At 48.4% G+C, this 18,496-nt stretch overlaps 1 protein-coding gene across 3 annotated transcripts in view; it reads right to left on the bottom strand.

The window, feature by feature from the left end:
* DPYSL5 (dihydropyrimidinase like 5) overlaps window positions 1-17,013 on the bottom strand; it is a 102,160-nt gene extending 85,147 nt beyond the window's left edge. For all 3 annotated transcript variants that reach the window (XM_047852953.1, XM_047852951.1, XM_047852952.1), the window contains exon 1: window positions 16,632-17,013. The gene's annotated coding sequence lies outside the window, so the exon portion shown is untranslated. The remainder of the gene's footprint in view (window positions 1-16,631) is intronic.
* Window positions 17,014-18,496: the final 1,483 nt, after the last annotated feature.

An 18,496-nucleotide genomic window follows, 5' to 3' on the forward strand; every position in this document is an offset into this window, starting at 1 on the left:
CACCAACCAGCACAGCCCCTTACCGCCTTGGCCCCATCCTGCAGCTTCTCCACCAAACCCTCTGCCCTAATGTCCTCTTCCCCAAATCCTGCCCTAACACCTTGTCAGAAAAGGCGTTTGATGCATCCTAAGGGCGAGGACCATTCTCTCAGCCCGAGGGAGACCTTAGCTCTCCTCTGCCACTGCACGGAGGGTACAGAGTCTGCAAGGCCCGGCCTCCCTCCACCTTTCTCTTCCCGCAGTACTTAGCATGGTGCCTGGCTAGAGGCAGATGCACACAGAACGTTAATCACCTTCCCCTTAGAGCATCCACTCAAATAATCCAACTTTTGGATTTTTATCTGCTCTGGATAGAAAGATCTAGATGCTGTCAGAATTACCTAGGCCCGCTTTTTCAGACCCGAGCCCAAAGACAGTGGCATGAATGAGCCTTGGGGGCTCATTCCTGGAGCGCCACTTCCTGGAGCACTTTGGTGGGGTTAAACGTTTTAACGGTGGGTAATTCCAAAAATTCGTCTTTTTTCTAAATTTTTATTTTTTTTAATTTTGGGGTTCAGTGTTTTTTTGTTTTTTGTTTTTGTTTTGAGAGAGAGAGAAAACACGTGCATGCGTGTGTGTTGGGAGAGGGGCAGAGAGAGAGAGGAAAGAGAATCCCAAGCCAACAGCGAGGAGCCCCACGCAGGGCTCGATCTCACCAACTGTGAGATCGTGACCTAAACTGAAATCAAGAGCTGGACACTCAACCTACTGAGCCACCCAGGCATCGCCAAATTCTTTACAATTTCATGTGAACACACAAAAAATTGGCATTTTGTGAACTGGAGTGTAGACCTTGCATTCATTTTTTTAAGATTAAAAAATGAGAACAGCTGGGGTGGAGCTTGCTTGGGATTTTCCTTCTTTCCCTCTCTCTCTGCCCTTCCCCTGCTCACACTCGCTTTCTCTGTAAATAAATAACTTTAAAAAAAAAAAAATGAGAACAGGGGCCCTGAGTGGCTCAGTTGGTTAGGTGTCCGACTTTGGCTCAGGTCACGATCTCGCAGTTGGTGAGTTTGAGCGCTAGTTGGGCCCTGTGCTGACAGCTCGGAGCCTGGAGCCTGCTTCCAATTCTGTGTCTCCCTCTCTCTCTGCCCCTCCCCCGCTCGCACTCTGTCTCTCTCTTTCTCTCTCTCTAAAATAAGTAAACATTAAAAAAATGAGAACAGTTATGAAACACCATACATGATTCCATTTACACGAAATGTCTGGAACAGGCAAATCGATAGAAAGTGGATTAGTGGTTGCCAGGAGCTGGGGGTGGGGTGGCGGGAATGGGAAGTGACTGCTAACGGGTAAGGGGTTTCTTTCTGGGGTGATGACAATGTTCTGAGATAAGAGCACGGCGATGGTTACACAATTATGACTACAGTAGAAACCATTGCATTGTATCCTTTCCATGCGTGAACTTTATGGTACGTAAATTATACCTCCATAAAGTTGTCAGCAAGGCCTCAAAGATTTCAGACTTGCATCAGGGTGCTTCTAAGGTTCGAGAAGCAGTAACAGGAAAGAATGGAAACTCCAGGCAGGTCTGCAAGTCAAGAAACAGGTCCCTAGGAGGGCATCTGGGGTACAGGTCTGAGGGGAAGTGTCAAGTAATGTCCCCACGGCTCCGGGTCAGCAACTGAAACGGAACCAGTATAAAGCCAGGAGGGCACCAAAAGCATGGACCCAGTTTCTGGAGTAGGTCTGCGGCCCCTATCGGAGCTGCGCCAAAGGGTGTAAAGAGAGCATTGCTTGCCAGAGCTGAGCACGGAGGGGTGGGATGGGCCAAGGGCAATGCAGGTGGCTGGCTTGGTATGAAAGCAAAAAGACATGGGGCGCCTGGGTGGCTCAGTCGGTTAAGCGGCCGACCTCGGCTCGGGTCGTGATCTCGCGGTCCGTGAGTTCGAGCCCCGCGTCGGGCTCTGTGCTGACAGCTTGGAGCCTGGAGCCTGCTTCTGTTTCTGTGTCTCCCTCTCTCTCTGCCCCTCTCCCATTCGCGCTCCGTCTCTCTCTGCCTTTCAAAAATGAATAAATGTTAAAAAAAAAAAAAAGTAAAAAGACGTTCAGGTGACGAGCGAGAACCTGCCTTAAGCCTCCCCAGGTTGTTGACAGAATTCATTTCCTTACGGTTGTAGGCTTTCAGCTAAGGGCCACTCTCAGCTCCAAGAGGCCACCCAATTTCTTGCCAAGTGGGCTTCCCCAACATAACCACTTACTTCTCAAGGGAGCAAGGAGAGTCTCTAGAGCAAGTCTGCTAGCCAGATGAGGTCATGTATCATATAGTCAGGGGAATGACACTGTCACCTCTGCCATCTTCTACTGATTAAAAACAAGTCACAGGGGTGCCTGGCTGGCTCATTCGGGTAAGCGTCCGACTCTTCATTTCGGCTCAAGTTATGATCTGAGTTCGAGCCCCGTGTAGGGCTCTGAGCCGACCAAGCGGAGCCTGCTTGAGATTCTCTCTCCCCACCCCCCTCCGCCCCTCCCCAGCTCGCACGTGCACACTCTCTCTCAAAAATAAATAAACATTAAAGGGGCGCCTGGGTGGCGCAGTCGGTTAAGCGTCCGACTTCAGCTCAGGTCACGATCTTGCGGTCCGTGAGTTCGAGCCCCACGTCGGGCTCTGGGCTGATGGCTCAGAGCCTGGAGCCTGTTTCCGATTCTGTGTCTCCCTCTCTCTCTGCCCCTCCCCCGTTCATGCTCTGTCTCTCTCTGTCTCAAAAATAAATAAACGTTAAAAAAAATTTTTTTTTAATAAATAAACATTAAAGAAAAAACAAAAAAACAAAAAAAAGTCCCAGGAAAGCATTACACAGAGGTGTGAACGTCAGGAGCTGGGCATCGTGGCACGGGACACACCAAGAGTCCCTCTTCACAATCCTTGCAGAGAAAACATGCCCACAAGTAACCAAACCATAAAGCAGAATGGAACTAATTCTACAGGATGATCTGGAGGCTTCTTAACCTGTTGTCATTTGAGACCAAAGAGGGCAAAAATCACCAGATGCTTTCTCTGCACTGATATAGCTCGTCGGAAGTTAAATTGCCCTGGAGGTTCCTCCTCTGTGAAATGATGAGATGTTGTCTAAGGTTCTTCCGATGTCCTACGATGACACCTGGCCCACAGTAGGTGTTCAATAGCACCTGTTCCGTAAAGGAAGGGATAAAGGAATGAGCACCTGTACATATTAGAATGCAGACATTTTTTAAGATTAAAAAATGATCGTGGGGCGCCTGGGTGGCGCAGTCGGTTAAGCGTCCGACTTCAGTCAGGTCACGATCTCGCGGTCCGTGAGTTCGAGCCCCGCGTCGGACTCTGGGCTGATGGCTCAGAGCCTGGAGCCTGTTTCTGATTCTGTGTCTCCCTCTCTCTCTGCCCCTCCCCCGTTCATGCTCTGTCTCTCTCTGTCCCAAAAATAAAATAAAACGTTGAAAAAAAAAAAATTTTAATTAAAAAAAAAAAAATGATCGTGATGTCCGGGTAGTGTTTCTCATCTTCTATCCTAAGATTTACACCAAATTTTCCTGAATAAAAATGATCGGAAGGGAAAATACTAGATGCTATTTGTTAATTGTCGTAATGGCTCATCCTTAGTCTACCTGGTCCCAGCACCTTTCTTTTTTGAAGGAGTTACACATTCTGTCTCTTCAGCGGCTCGAAAGCCCTACTCTGCATGCTTGTGTCTTATTTTTAGGGGTCCTCCATGTGGGAGACCATCTGAGCACAGAAGCCATGAGCATGCGGCCAAGAGCTCAACTCTTCTCAGGTTTTCTGGAATCCCTTCCAAGGTGAGCCAGAGCCAGGAAAAGCTGCCAAATTATTGTTATTACTGTTTGAACAGGTAAAATATACACACGATAAACATTTAAGACCATATAAATAGTCCCCTCCTCTGGAGATAAGCACCATCACAGGTTTTGCCGTGTTTCTTTGCATGGACAACCTATGCATATTTAAGCATATACTTATCTATTTTGTATTGCACAAAATAGCAGCATGCATGAAATATCACTCTGCCTGCTTTCTTTCTGTTGCGATATAAATTGGCCCCTTGTTCTATATCAGAACATAGGGGCGCCTGGGTGGTTCAGTCGGTTAAGTGTCCGACTTGAACTCAGGTCATGATCTCACAGCTCATGGGTTCAAGTGCCGCATGGGACTCTGTGCTGACAGTTCAGAACCTGGAGCCTGCTTTGGATTCTGTGTCTCCCTCTCTCTCTGCCCCTCCCCTGCTCACTCTTTGTCCCTCTCTCAAAATAACAATAAAAACATTTAAAAAAACAAGTGTCTGCCTCGTCTTTTTAATGGTTGCATAATAATTCTTTGTAAGGATGTATCAGAATGTATTTAACTAGCTCTCCGATGATGGGAATTTAGGTTGGGTCTGATTTTTGGCTAGTATAAATCATGCCGCAATAACAGCCCTTGGTATTTTTCATTGTGCACGTGTTTGCATACCTTTAGGGTACACTCCTAGAGGTGGTATTGCTGGGCGAAAGGGTATGTGCGGTTTTAATGTCGACAGATAGTGCCCCACTGCAGTCTGCAGGTTTTAGCTGGTAAGGCATCGCGACACGACACTCCCAGCAGTGATACAGCATGGCTGTCACAGAACATCAAAGCTGTCAGAGAGCTGACCGAATTTCTCACGTGCTCTCTATTATCTCTGCACCAATGACCATACAGTCCAGCCTATTCATTGGACAATCATGTGCCTTGGAGCATACTTTTATATACCGTTACATATCCACCAAACTCAGCCCCTAGAGAATACCATTAGCTCCGCTTACTGAGTATCTCCCACACACCCACCAGGCTCCGTGCGTGGATGCCATTAGTCCTCCCTACAAACCTGTGAGGAAGATATTAACATTCCTCTAGATCACAAAACCAAGGCTTGGGGAGATGGACTTTGCCTGAGATCTCTGACACCTAGAAAGCAGCAGAGTCTGGATTCAAACCCACCTCTCTCCCATGAGCAAGCTCGTTCCTGGAAATTGCTTGGCCCCCTGCAGACACTGAGGAAATACGTGAGTGGAGGTTCATGGCCATCTCAAATGACAGCTCAATGCAAGCCAAGTCCAGCCATTGGATGGTTAGTAACCCTCGCTCACTTGCCACGCTGCTCCAACCCTCATTTCCAGTTCCTGGCTATTTGCATTCCACCCAGGTATTTAGAATTTAACTAAATACTGAGTGTTCCGCATAACTGTGTGATCCCTACACAACTCGGAGACCACAGAATGTCTTTCACAGTGGCCAACTTTGGGTGCTATTTGCTATTAAGAAACGGCAGACTTTTACAGAACTTATTGATGAAAGTTGGCTTTACTTACAGCCCTTTGCCTTACAAGTTATTACGGCAGTCCTGTTTTTAATTTATCTTTTATTTTTATTTTATTGTATTAAAAATTTTTTTTAACGTTTTTTTTATTTTTGAAGGAGAGAGAGACAGAGCATGAGCAGGGGAAGAGCAGACAGAGAGGGAGACACAGAATCCGAAGCAGGCTCCAGGCTCTGAGTTGTCAGCACAGGGCCCGACACGGGGGGCTTGAACTCACAAACCGTGAGATCACGACCTGAGCCGAAGTCAGATGCTTAACCGACTGAGCCACCCAGGCGCCCCTATTTTTAATTTTTTTAATTAAAAAAAATTTATATATAGAGAGAGAGTGCAAGAGCGTGAGAGAGGAGGGGAGGCGGAGGGTGAGAGAGAGAGAGAGAGAGAGAGAGAGAGAGAGAGAGAGAGACTCTCAAGCAGGCTCCACACTCAGCATGGAGCTTGACATGGGGCTCCATCCCATGACCCTGGGATCATGACCCGAGCCCAAATCAAGAGTAGGACATTCAACTGACTGAGCCACACAGGCATCCATTCCACTGCAGCCCTGTTTTTAATGACTACTTCAGACAATTTTATTCCTACATTTACACAAATTCTTTGATGATCAACTTGCTGACGAAGATGGATGAGAAAGCAATCAGGGAACTTTGTGAAGTTGGTCCTTAAGTCAAGGAATTAACACACATTCGTGCATTTGTCTTTATGTGCAAACTATATCAGGTATTATGATTAAAATTGCATCCCCCACACCAAAAATTCCTTTTAAGGGAATTCCAATTCTCAAAAACATTATCAGCTCGGTGATAAAATCATGTATGTGATGTTCACTCATAAAGATGTGAACAATATTTAAGATAATAGAAAAAATTGGACATAATCTAAATGTTCACCAATAAGTAAATGTTTAAAATTTTTTTAATGTTTGTTTATTTTTGAGAGTGACAGGGAGACAGAATCTGAAGCACACTCCAGGCTCTGAGCTGTCAGCACAGAGCCTGATGTGGGGCTCAAACTCACAGACCATGAGATCATGACCTGAGCTGAAGTTAGACCCTTAACCGACTGAGCCACACAGGCACCCCAATAAGTAAATGTTTAAATACAACAGTGTTTCTTCCAATGGAATGGTAGATAGCCATATAAAAGTTCACATTTCTAAATTAGGTAGAAACATAAAAAAGCTTTTTTTTTTTTACAGTTTTAAAATGTTTATTTATTTTTGATATCAAGAGACAGAGCATGAGCAGGGAGGAGCAGAGAGAGAGGGAGACACAGAATCTGAAGCAGGTTCCAGGCTCTGAGCTGTCGGCACAGAGCCCGAGGCGGGGCTCAAACCCATGAACCATGAGATCATGACCTGAGCCAAAGTTGGATGTTCAACTGACAGAGCCACCCAGGCACCCCAAAGAGCTTTTTTTTTTTTTTAATGTCAAACAACAGAATACCAATAGTATCCATGTTGTGGTCATAATTCTGTAAAAATTCACCTGTTGGGATGAGGACTGGGTGTTGTATGGAAACCGATTTGACAATTATATTTAATAATAAAAAAAATTATGTGAGCATATGGACAAAGCTTTGATGAAACAAGCAGTCATTACGTTAGCTGTATTAGCAAAATGGTCAATGGGTGGTTTATAATTGATTAGGTATCAGAATATTATATTATACATTTTATTTATTTATTTTTGTTATTTTATTAAAAACATTTTTTTAATGTTTGTTTTATTTGAGAGAGAGAGAGAGAGAGAGCATAGGCAGGGGAGGGGCAGAGAGAGAAGGGTACAGAGGATCCGAAGTGGGCTCTATGCTGACAGCAAAGGAGCCTGATACGGGGTTCAAACTCACAAACCGTGAGATCATGACCTGATCTGAAGTTGAGGGCTTAACCGACTGAGCCACCCAGGCGCCCCTATACATTTTAAAGTACAAATTATCTCAAAATAAATAAACACTTAAAAAAATAAAATACAAATTAAATCTTATATTATTGCCTAAGCACTTAAGGGACTCAGAGTCTAAGCAGTAAACCTAGGTGTTTAGGCAAGGATAAATCTTGTCTCCCTCACTTGCTTGTACGATGGATACAGACGTGGCAAGCCACGTGACGGGAAAAAAATCTTTCTCTCTGTGAATGGGTCTCCTAAAGAAAAACCTGAGGGGTTAGGAATTCGTGACGACCTTGTCATGCTCCCTTGGTAGTATAGGCTTCATTACCACCATCCTGTAATCACACCTAAACTGCCGCCCTTGATCTATACTGGCCATGTTATCACTGCCACCTCTCCTAGACCAACGGTGAAGATCAGCCTGGGGGTTAAATGGGTTTGCCTTATATCGGCAATCTGAAGGCTGTTGCTCTATCTCTGTGTCTCATCTTTATTGGGTTTCAGTAGTTGCAGAGGCTTTGTCCCATTATAATCCAGTTGTAAGAATCATGTCCGTTTTAAGTCTTTTTTAGAAACCCACAAAAAAAAGGGGGTGGGGGGAATCTATGCTAGAAATCTAATTCCCAAGTAAGAAATCCGAACTCTGTGATTCCAAGCTGCCCCCTTTTGAGGAATTTTTTAAGCCAGAGAAATGACACAACTCAAAATTGCTATTTGATGTGAGAAACGCAAAACAGTTAACAGAAGAAGAAAATCACTTGTTAATCCTGTTCAAGGCTGACAGGACATCTCTGGAATGATTTGGGGGCCCATGTTGCAATTATAATCTGTTCTCATCTTTTCCTTAAGAAACAGGAGTAAGGAAATCGCTGTAGCAAGACTAAGGCTGAAACACAACCCTTAGTTTAAAAATGCTCATTTTGGGGCGCCTGGGTGGCGCAGTCGGTTAAGCGTCCGACTTCAGCCAGGTCACGATCTCGCGGTCCGTGAGTTCGAGCCCCGCGTCAGGCTCTGGGCTGATGGCTCAGAGCCTGGAGCCTGTTTCCGATTCTGTGTCTCCCTCTCTCTCTGCCCCTCCCCGGTTCATGCTCTGTCTCTCTCTGTCCCAAAAATAAATAAACGTTAAAAATGCTCATTTCAGGGGCACCTGGAGGCTCAGTTGATTGAGCGTCTGACTCTTGATTCTTGTTTTCAGCTGAGGTCACGATCCCAGGGTCGTGGGATCAAGCCCGAGCATGGAGACTGCTTAAGATTTTCTCTCTCTTCCTCCCTCTGCCCCTCTCCCTTGCTTGTGCTTTCTCTCTCTCTCAAATTAAAAAAAAAAAAAAAAAAAAAAGTTCATTTCAGCTACTGTGGAATCAGGCACAGCTTGAAGTTCTATTTTTTCCTGAAGAATGAGAGTTGGAAACCAACCTCTGATCAAGCCACGACATTATACCAGCCTCTAGGATTTCTAAAAATGGTTTAATCACAGCAGTACATCCCTCAGAATGTCTTTTAAAAAACTCTTCTTAAAAATGTTTTTAATCACCATTCATCTTACTATTTGGCACAGTCTACTAAAAAATAACATATGCAAACCCTCGACCCAGCAGTTCTACTCCTAAGGTTATACCCAACAGAAACACACATATGTTCACGAACAAAACGCGTACTAGAATATTCACAGCAGCACTATTCATGATAGTCTCAAACTAGAAACTACCCAAATACCCATTAACAACACAATGGATACTACGGTACATTTATACAATGGGACAATATATAGCAATGAAAATGAGTAAATGAAATGCAACAAACATAACATGGAGCAAAAGAAGCCACCCATGAAAAAGTTTCCACTGTAAGGATTCCATTTGTAAAATAGTTCAAAAACAGGCAAAGCTGATCTGTGCTGTAAGAAGTCAGGAGGGTGGTTATTAACCCTGGAGGAAGGACAGTGACTGGGAGGCGACTTAAGAGGGAGACTTTGGGGGGATGACTGGCTGGCTTAGTTGGTGGAGCATATGACGCTTGATCTCAGGGTTGTAGATTTAAGCCCCACACTGGGCGTAGAGATTACTTAAAAAGGGAGGGGGAGGCAAAGGGCTTTGGGGTACTGGTAATCTATTTCTTGGCCTGGTGCTGATCACCTGGGTATGTTCAGTTTGCAAAAATTCATTATGCTATATGCTTATGATTCATATATTTTCTAGGTATCTGTTATAATTCACCAAAGAGTTTAAAATACAACAGTATTTTCAAAATACACCCTCACCCCACCCTCCCAAAGTCACCATCTTAAGCCTATGTATTGCCCACACCCTTGGCAATAGGGCGGACTTAGAATAATCCAAGTTGAGTTTCACATGTATTGCAAACACGGCTAAAAACACCATTGCATGAAAAAAATTTGGAGGCTATGTTTGAATTTTATAACAGAATGAACCTATCAATCCACAAAGACAAATCTGGATGAAGTGGTAAAAATGAGAAAGGAGGGACCTCTCCATCAATAGTGGATCATGCCCCGCAGAGGGACAAAGGGAAGGGCAGGACCAGACAAAAGCAGGGAGAATAAAGACCCAAAGCCTGAGAAATTAGAGTGAGCCCATGGCGGATTTGAAATCAACAAAGGGGCTGCCTGTCAATGGACACTGAAGTGACACAAAGATGGTGTGACTGAGTACTGGGCACTGCTGGTGTGTGGGAGACACATTCACAGGGAGTTGAGGCAGTGACAGACCCCGAAAAACTTTGCTGCCAATGAAAACGGACAGATGTTGGGGGTGGGGAAGGACACAACACTCAGTTCAGAACGTAGATACTCTTCTTTTCTCAAGAGAATCTCCTCATTCATAAAACCTCAGCTTCACTTGAGCCAAAGGATTTTCAATTTAAATGGGGAGCCAGAGGTCTCAATGGCTGGAAAATCCTGTAACACATCATCTAGATCATTCACTCAGCCGTTCTTTCAACGTTACCGAATGCTCACTCTGAGCAGTATTTCGTGCTGGAAGCGATGTGGATGAAAAAGAGGTCCAGATATTATTTTAAACAAGAGGAGGGAGAACCATTTTGTCACAGAACAGCTCATTGCTAAATTCTTTCGTTGACTGTAAACCTTACACCCCCAGGTAAGGTTCTTGGTTGGAGTGGTGTTTCAAAAGCCTGGACTCTGTGGGCGCGCCTGCGTGGCTCAGTCGGTTAAGCGTCCTACTCTTGATTTTGTCTCGGTTCGTGATCTCACGATTTGTGAGATGGAGCCCAGCCCCGGGCTCTGCGTTGACTGTGGGGAACCTGCTTGGGATTCTTCCTTTCCCTCTCTCTCTCTCTCTGCCCCTACCCTGCTCACACACTCTTTCTCTCTCTAAGTAAGTAAGCAAATAAATAAATAAATATTAAAAAAAAAAAAAAAAAGCAGGGGCGCCTGGGTGGCTCAGTCGGTTAAGCCTCCGACTTCAGCTCAGGTCACGATCTCATGGTCCGTGAGTTCGAGCCCCGCGTCGGGCTCTGGGCTGATGGCTCAGAGCCTGGAGCCTGTTTCGGATTCTGTGTCTCCCTCTCTCTCTGCCCCTCCCCCGTTCATGCTCTGTCTCTCTCTGTCTCAAAAATAAATAAACGTTAAAAAATAAATAAATAAAGCATGGACTCTGTGATGGTTGGTTTCTTAACTTGGCTAAGCTATAGTATAGTATAGTATAGTATAGTATAGTATAGTATGGTGTAGTATAGTATAGTTATTCAGTCAAACACCATCTATATATGTTGCTGTCAAGATATTTTGTAGATGTGGTTAACATCTACAATCAGTTGACTTTAAGGAAAGGAGGTTTTCTTCAGTAATATGGGTGGGCCTCATACAATCAGTTGAGAGGCCTTAGGAGAAAAACCGAGGTTCCCTTGAGGAAGAAGAAATTCTGTCTTCAGACCTCAACATCAGTTCCTGGCTGAGAGTTTCCACCCTGCTGGCCTGCCCTAGGCATGTCAGACTTGCCAGACCCCACAATCATGTAAGATAACCATGATTGGTTCTGTTTCTCTGGAGAACCGCAAGTTATACAGACTCTAAGCAGACCTCTGGGGTTTGAAGGTTGGCTCTGCGACTCCTCTAGCTGGGTGATTTCTGTATTGTAAGCTGGGAATAATAATAGTACTTAATTCATAGGCACTAGAACAGCCCCTAGCACAGAGTAAGGAAAGTGCTTCGAAAGTGTTTGTTAAATAAGTAATTCCGTGATGCTGAGTTTATTTCTTAGCTGGAAAACTGCAGATATTTTTATTCCCAACAATTACCATCAACCAAACATGAACGCTCTTTCCCACACCAAAACCAGAACAGCCTTGGAACAACAGCCCCTCACCAGTACCTGATCTTCTAGATGATGAAGGGGCAGGTGAAATGCCAGGCCAACACCACACATTGTGATGATTTGGCAAAGCTGGAATCCGAGCACTTCTGGAACATTCTTAACTACAAGTTCTCAGCTGCTGACAACAGCTGTGCTTAAAGAAGCTCAGACTCAGCACAGAGCTATTCCTACTATTTGCAAGGGTGGGGGTTCATGAAGTGGTCCTAATCATTCTTTCTGTTCCCACTGGTGATACCCCACTGCAGCCTGCCCCAGCCCCTTGCAATGAAAGATTAGATGGGGGAAAACGTGGGGTGCCTGGGTGGCTCAGTCAGTTAAGCATCCGCCTTCGGCTTAAGTCATAATCTCAGGGTTCTTGGGTTCGAGCCCCGCGTCGGGTTCTGTGCTGACAGCACAGAGCCTGGAGCCTGCTTCAGATTCTATATCTCCCTCTTTCTCTCTTCCTCCCCTGCTTGTGCTCTCTCTCTCTCTCTCTCTCAAAACTAAATAAATGTTAAAAAATAAATAAATAAAAATTTAAAAAATAAAATAAAAAATAAAAAAAAATTAAGGCAAAGTGATCCTAAAATTATTTCTCATTTATTCGCTAGAAGTGCAATAAAATCAAACACCTTACTTGTTATTCTCATTTGATTTCACATTATGCCAACTTCTTCCTACAGGTTTTCATGCTGACAAAGATTTTCTGTATTATTGTTCTCCTATAGGTTCCTGTGTACTAAGTCTTACAAGGCGTTTCTGAAATTATTTTCTTATAGCTCGGAAAACAAAAATGAACAGGATCAGATTCTATCAGAATTTGGTTCATTTTTACACCAGCAAGACAGACAGGTTTTTAGATTTTTTTAAAGTAATTTCTACACCCAAAGTGGAGCTTGAACTCACCACCCCAAGATCAAGAGTCACATGCTCTACTGACTGAGCCGGCCAGGCACCCTGGGTCTTAGATACCAAGCGTCCAGCTCTTGGTTTTGGCTCAGGTCGTGATCTCACAGTTTGTGAGTTCGAGCCCCAAGTTGGGCTCTGCGCTGACAGCGGGGAGCCTGCTTGGGATTCTTTCTCTTCCTCTCTCTCTCTGCCCCTCTCCAGTTCATGCTCTCTCAAAATAAATAAACTTAAAAAAATAATAATACCGACTTCTCTGGCTCTGTATAATTATCTAAATCCTCATTTACTCCAGAGATGTGGCCAGTTGTGATGGCCCTCAGCCTACAGTTCCCTGGAGCTTTCTTTATGTAGGATCATGCTGAATCCTGGGTCAGAGGAGCAGTTATTATTATTTTTTTAATGTTTATTTATTTTGAGAGAGAGAGAGAGAGACTAGTGCGAGTGGGGGAGAGGCAGAGAGAGAGGGAGACACAGAATCCGAGGCAGGCTCCAGGCTCCGAGCTGTCAGCACAGAGACCGATGCGGGGCTCAAACCCATTAACCACAAGATCGTGACCTGAGCTGGAGTTGGACACTTAACTGACTGAGCTACCCAGGCGCCCCCGAGGAGTGGTTATTAAGGAGGGAAAACTCCCAGGTATCCATGGTAGGACAGAGAGGGGTGGAGGTACCACAGAGGAAGTCAACACCAAGTCCCCAAACTTAACTTCTGCCAATTGTGTATGCTCGCCTTGCTGCGTAACCATTCCCATAGGAGGAAACGCACAGTGCATAAAGCATATTGAAACTATCCTGGCTTACAACTCCATCTTGGAGGAGCTATGCTGAAAACAGTCAGGTTCATGTCCTATGAACATCTTGTATATACCTAGCCAAGGTCCCCGAGGTCAGGGAGATGGAAGTTAACAATGGCACCCCGGAATTCTGGGGTCGCCTGATTCTTCCCTCTGCGCCCTGTCTCCCAGACATTTTCACAGGAGGTAGGAGAAGGATGCTGCTCTCTCTCCATCTTCCCTATACAAATGGGCTGGTCATACGGGTACTGGCCTTCCTCATCTGTGGACTCTCCAGGAGGAAACTATTGGGATGGATGTTCACACGGGGCTCAACAGGATTACACCTTTAAATAAACCCGTAAAATTCTTTCAAAAAGAATAAACCAACAAAACATTCCCTTCTGAAACTTTCCCCCTTGGGTACGACATGAAGACACATTTCCCCCTGGAGCTCTTTCATAAGAAGAAAACCTCTGTGTCAGATTGTAGGTTTTCCAATATTAAGATTCCTGGTTTTCATCTACTCTAGAGATAGGCAGGTCTATTAACTTAGTTTAAATCATTCAGTGAACAGCATTCCAATTAATCCTTTCAGACCAGTTTTGTAAATTCTGAGAGGCACCTCTTAAAAACACCATCCTTGAAAACCAGCAAGATACAGCCGACTGCTGCTTTCCTATGGCCACTCGGTATTGCCCAAATAGGAGGCTTTCGGGTTGGCAACTATCGAATATTCTGGGCAAGAGCCAACAGTGATATCACAGCCTTATGCACCAACCTTATGCATCAACGTGGTTAAGAAAGAAAAACCTGGGGTTTCAAGGCTAGAGAGAGCCAAAGGCTCATCAGTTAACTTAACGGCAAATACAAGTCACAATGATTGAGTCCTATGATGCTCTGTCTTTTATCCAAGCTTCCTTCACTCTAAATAAAAGAAAATATGAATAAAAGAAAACAATCCTTCTGCCTTGCCCTCCCTACACATCTTTTTTGTTAAATGAATGACAATTTAAAAGTAGAAGCCTGATGCCAAAGAGTCACCTCTAATACAAGCTAAACAATGATTAAAGAAAACCTATAAAATGAAATTTTAGGATTGGGTAATCCTTTCACATGTCAAGATGCTGCAGCCTGGCATGAAAGATGCTTACACAGCCAGCAAGACTATGAGCGCATGGAAAGGTCTGCTGAGCCCTGGTTTGTGCTTCCATTTCTGTTCATCCGCTTTCCCATGGGCAAGCAGCCACCTCCTATCACAGAGCCGTCCCTGTCTTAGGTCAGCAGACAATACAGGCAAAATCTGCAAAGGATGGACACACTGGCTTGGGTGTGGTCACTGGCAATGGGAAGCTTTGGTCCCCAGGCTGCAGGCTCTAAAAGCCAAGAGCCGCACCCTTGGCGGGTAATCTCCAAAAGCCACTTCTCCGTTTTTTGGTTTGTTGTTTGTTGTTTTTGTTTTTAACCACGATCCGCACCAATCCTGACTGCTCCTTCTATGAACACACAGCAGACCTTAGACGTGAGCCCGCAGACAAAGCCGACTGCTCAAGGGGGCTCGCTGTGCACGGAGGCAACCTCCAGGTCGCCGCCGGGGCGCCACGCCACGTCTGGGCTCCTGGTCAATAGCAAGGGGCAGGCGGCGGCGCGGAGGCACCCAAAGCCGGTGGCGGCGGCTTTCAGCCCGCCTCACAGTCTGGGGGGACGCGCGACTCACACCAGGGAATTAATAGCGGGGCTTGGTCCCCAACGCAAACCCCAAAAGACGAGCGCCTGCCCTGAGATTTCTACCAGAGCATTTTCTGCACCAGAAAACTGAACACTTGCAATTCTGGGGATGGCGGGGGGGGGGGGGGGGGGCGCCTGGTACGGAGTCGCGTGGATACCAGTGCCGGCTATTGTTCTCCGGGTCTCTCCGGCGGGAGACTTCCCCCATCCCGCCTCCCTGCCAGCATCTGCCACTGGACCAAGCCTTTCAGCTCCGCGAAGAAAAGGGTGTGCCTGCGGCGCTGCGGATTATCGCAAAACCTTAAGCTAGTCCCTACGGGCTGTGTCAGGCCGGGAGACAAAGCTCCTAGTGGGGACAGCTCAGCCCAGTCTCGGATCCGCCATCCTAGGTCGGTTGCCATTCCAAGGGCCACGCCCAGCTGGCCACCTGGACCGCCAGGATCCCCAGGCTCCACGCCTGGAGCAGAGGGTCTTCAGGCCCGAGACCCGCCTCCCAGCCGCCCACCCCCTCCCTTCCCCGGAGACCTTCCTCCACTGGGAGACCTCCCTCCCCAGAGAGACCCTCCCCCGGCCGGCGCGGGTCTCCTCCTCCCCGGCGTCTACCCTCTTCAACCCCGGCGGTCTCCACCCTCCAGCGTCTGCCCTCCCATCCTCATTCTTCCTCAGTCCCAGACTCGCCCCGCCTCGCGCCACCTGCACCGCACTCTTCCCTCCCGCCTCAGACCCGCCCCCCGCCCCCTCTCTCCTTCCTCCTCCAACCCTGGTCTCTACTTCCCCCTCCACCCAGACCCAGTCACCTGTCCCCACCCAGCTTCCCCATCTCCCCGTCTTTGCTCAGACGGAGGCCCCGCGTCTGCCTCTCCCCATTCCAGCTTCTCTCAGGCTCGGGCTCTTGCCCCTCCCCAGGCCTGGGGCGTCGGTGTCTGTCGCCCACCAAGATCGGTGCTGCGGGGAGAGATCCCGCAATGGGCTCCAGCGAAGGGACCCAGCTCGGCGCCCGCTCTGGGGCGGGCAGCCACAGGCGGCCTTTGTAGTTCAGGCAGGTGCCTCGGAGGCGGCAGGCGAACCGTCCTTAGGCGACCGCTGCGTTAGCCAGTCGAGTGGAACAAGCCGTCGGGTCTGGTACAGGCTGGGCAAATCCCAACCCCGAGGCGAGATGGACGCAGGGTGTGTGTGCCGGTGGTGGTGGGGGGCCAGAGATAGCGCCGATCTAGGGACTCGCGCAGGACGGGCCGGTAGCCAGAGAAGCCCCCGCCCAGCCTCCAGCCATTCACTGCACCTCGACGAGAGAGGCTGGGCACCTACTATGTGCTAAGAGTGAAATCCCTTCAACCGAGCCGTCTCCTCACCTCAGTTCTTTGCAATCCCACAAGCACACATGAAACGCCTACTATGAGCCAGGCACTGCACGGCGCTCCGTGGGCGTACAAAGAGGATCCCATTCCAGCCTCAGTGTGGCCCCGATGGCCGCCCCAATCCCAAACCACACCTCCCGCCGCGTCCCCTGCAGCGGGGCCCCTGGGCGCACCCCTATCCCTGCCCTTTTGTGCGCCTCCCAGAAAAACAGAGGCCATGAGATGGATGTCCCAGCCCGGGGAGAATAAGCCCACCGCCCGCCCCGCCATCACGCACTCCTCCGGGATGCTGCGGCTGCGAGGGTCCGTCGGTCGGTCCGTCTCTCCTCGGTCTTGACGCGGCGCAGGAGCTGCGGGTGCTCGGGGCGGCGGCGGCAGCACGCGCGCTCGCTCGATCGCCGCCTTGGCGCGCGGGGCGCTGGAGTCGGAAGCCGCGGGCTGGGGAGGGGACGTGGGTGGGGGCTGGAGGCGGTCTGGGCCAATCACCGACCCGACGTCTCCTCCCCAGTGCTCCCCCACCTCGCGCTAGCAGGTTAGGGGGAGGCGGGGACAGGCGGCGCCCCGCATCTTCGCCGCCGCGCGCGGCCGCAGCCTTGGGACTACAACTCCCGACAGGCCCTGCTGCAGGGCCGGGGTCCGAGAGGGGAAGGAGAGTGAGGCCGGAGAACCCGCCGACCCCCCGCGCGCCCTTCTCCGCGTTCCTTTGGGTTTCCATGGTGACTCACTACACTTCACAAAGCCCCAGCGCTCACACGCGCTGATGCACGAGTCCCCTGGGAGGGCTACGGGGCGGGTCCCTAGGATACACCGCCTTCCCTCCCCTCCCCCTCCCTGCAGGATCCCACCCGAGGGGTTGAAACAATGCCCCGGCCGCTGCCGGGCCTGCCCTTTGCCGCCTAGTTCCCTCCAAGACCCAGTGTGAGGCCTCTAAAGTGGGCGCTCGGCGGGACTGCACGATGGAGAGGACCGGGTGGTCGTTACAGCGAAATGTTCTGACGTACGGTACACAGTGGACGGACACTCGGGGCCAACTAAGTTCGCGTCTGTCCGCTCTGGGGGCTCGAACCTGGAGTTCAATCTCTCAGCTGCGCTGAGCTAGGGCTTCTCCATCCGGAGCTCTCAGGTCCAGCTGCCTGTCCTATTTCTGGACACCTCCTTTCAGGACACGGTGAAGCCTTTGGAAATGTTTTATAACTCAGTTCACATTTACTCACCTTTTTTTCCTTCACGTTTTAAACACACGCATAATTGAACTAAATCAACAAATCTGAAAAAGGAGAGGGCGGGTCATCAGGCCTTTCTTTGTACCACTTCCCTAAACCTCTCTCAAGCCTTTGCTGTAATCTGTTATTTTATGTCGTTGTAGTAATAATAGCTTAGATACGGTTTAGCAATTTGCCTCTTTTCACTTAATGCCACTTCAAAGGTGTTGCTGTTGATTAAAATGCACCATTGAGTCCTCCCCTCCCACCCCATCCCACGGTCCCTGGAGGGGGGGAGGGGAACCCCAATGGAATACTGCAGAAACCCCTCTCCTCCCAGCTTGGGAGAGGGGGGGAAGGCAAGGGAGCTCCCAGGCGAGCGGGCTGTACAGTCGCAGCCTGAGAGGTAGTTCACGCCTCTCTGCAAGTTATTTTCAACCAATATAGCGCTTCATTATTCCCGAGGGTGCTCCCCTCCTCTTCTCAGCAAAACCTACAGGGGCATCCCGCCTGCAGAGCCTGCCGAAGTGGGGTGTCCATGGACCACTTACCCTGCAGTCCTTTGCCGCGGGTTCGGGGCCTGGAGCAGGCCAGGCTGGCTTTGGGCGGGATGCATGCTGATTACTCACATTGCGTCTCTGCTTCTCCAGGGAGGAAGGTTTACTACTCTGCCCTCTGCCTCACACGTCCTGTCCTGAGCGTATGCAAGGAGCCCCCAAATGAGCCTAGGGCCTACACTAAAGCATCCCCAATCCAGGGAGCTCAGGAATGACTTGTCTTCCCACTGCTCCAGCTTGGGGCACTGCCCTATGGATTCACAGGCTGGCCAGGTTCTGCAGGGACCCAGGGCTTTAGGCAAAATGGATTGAGCCTCAGGGAGGCGAGCGAAGCCCCCAGCAGGCCAGCAACAGCAGGATCGCCCGAGTACCATCTTCCTCGG

This window comes from Prionailurus viverrinus, chromosome A3, assembly GCF_022837055.1.
Source record: "Prionailurus viverrinus isolate Anna chromosome A3, UM_Priviv_1.0, whole genome shotgun sequence".
Lineage (NCBI taxonomy): Eukaryota > Metazoa > Chordata > Mammalia > Carnivora > Felidae > Prionailurus > Prionailurus viverrinus.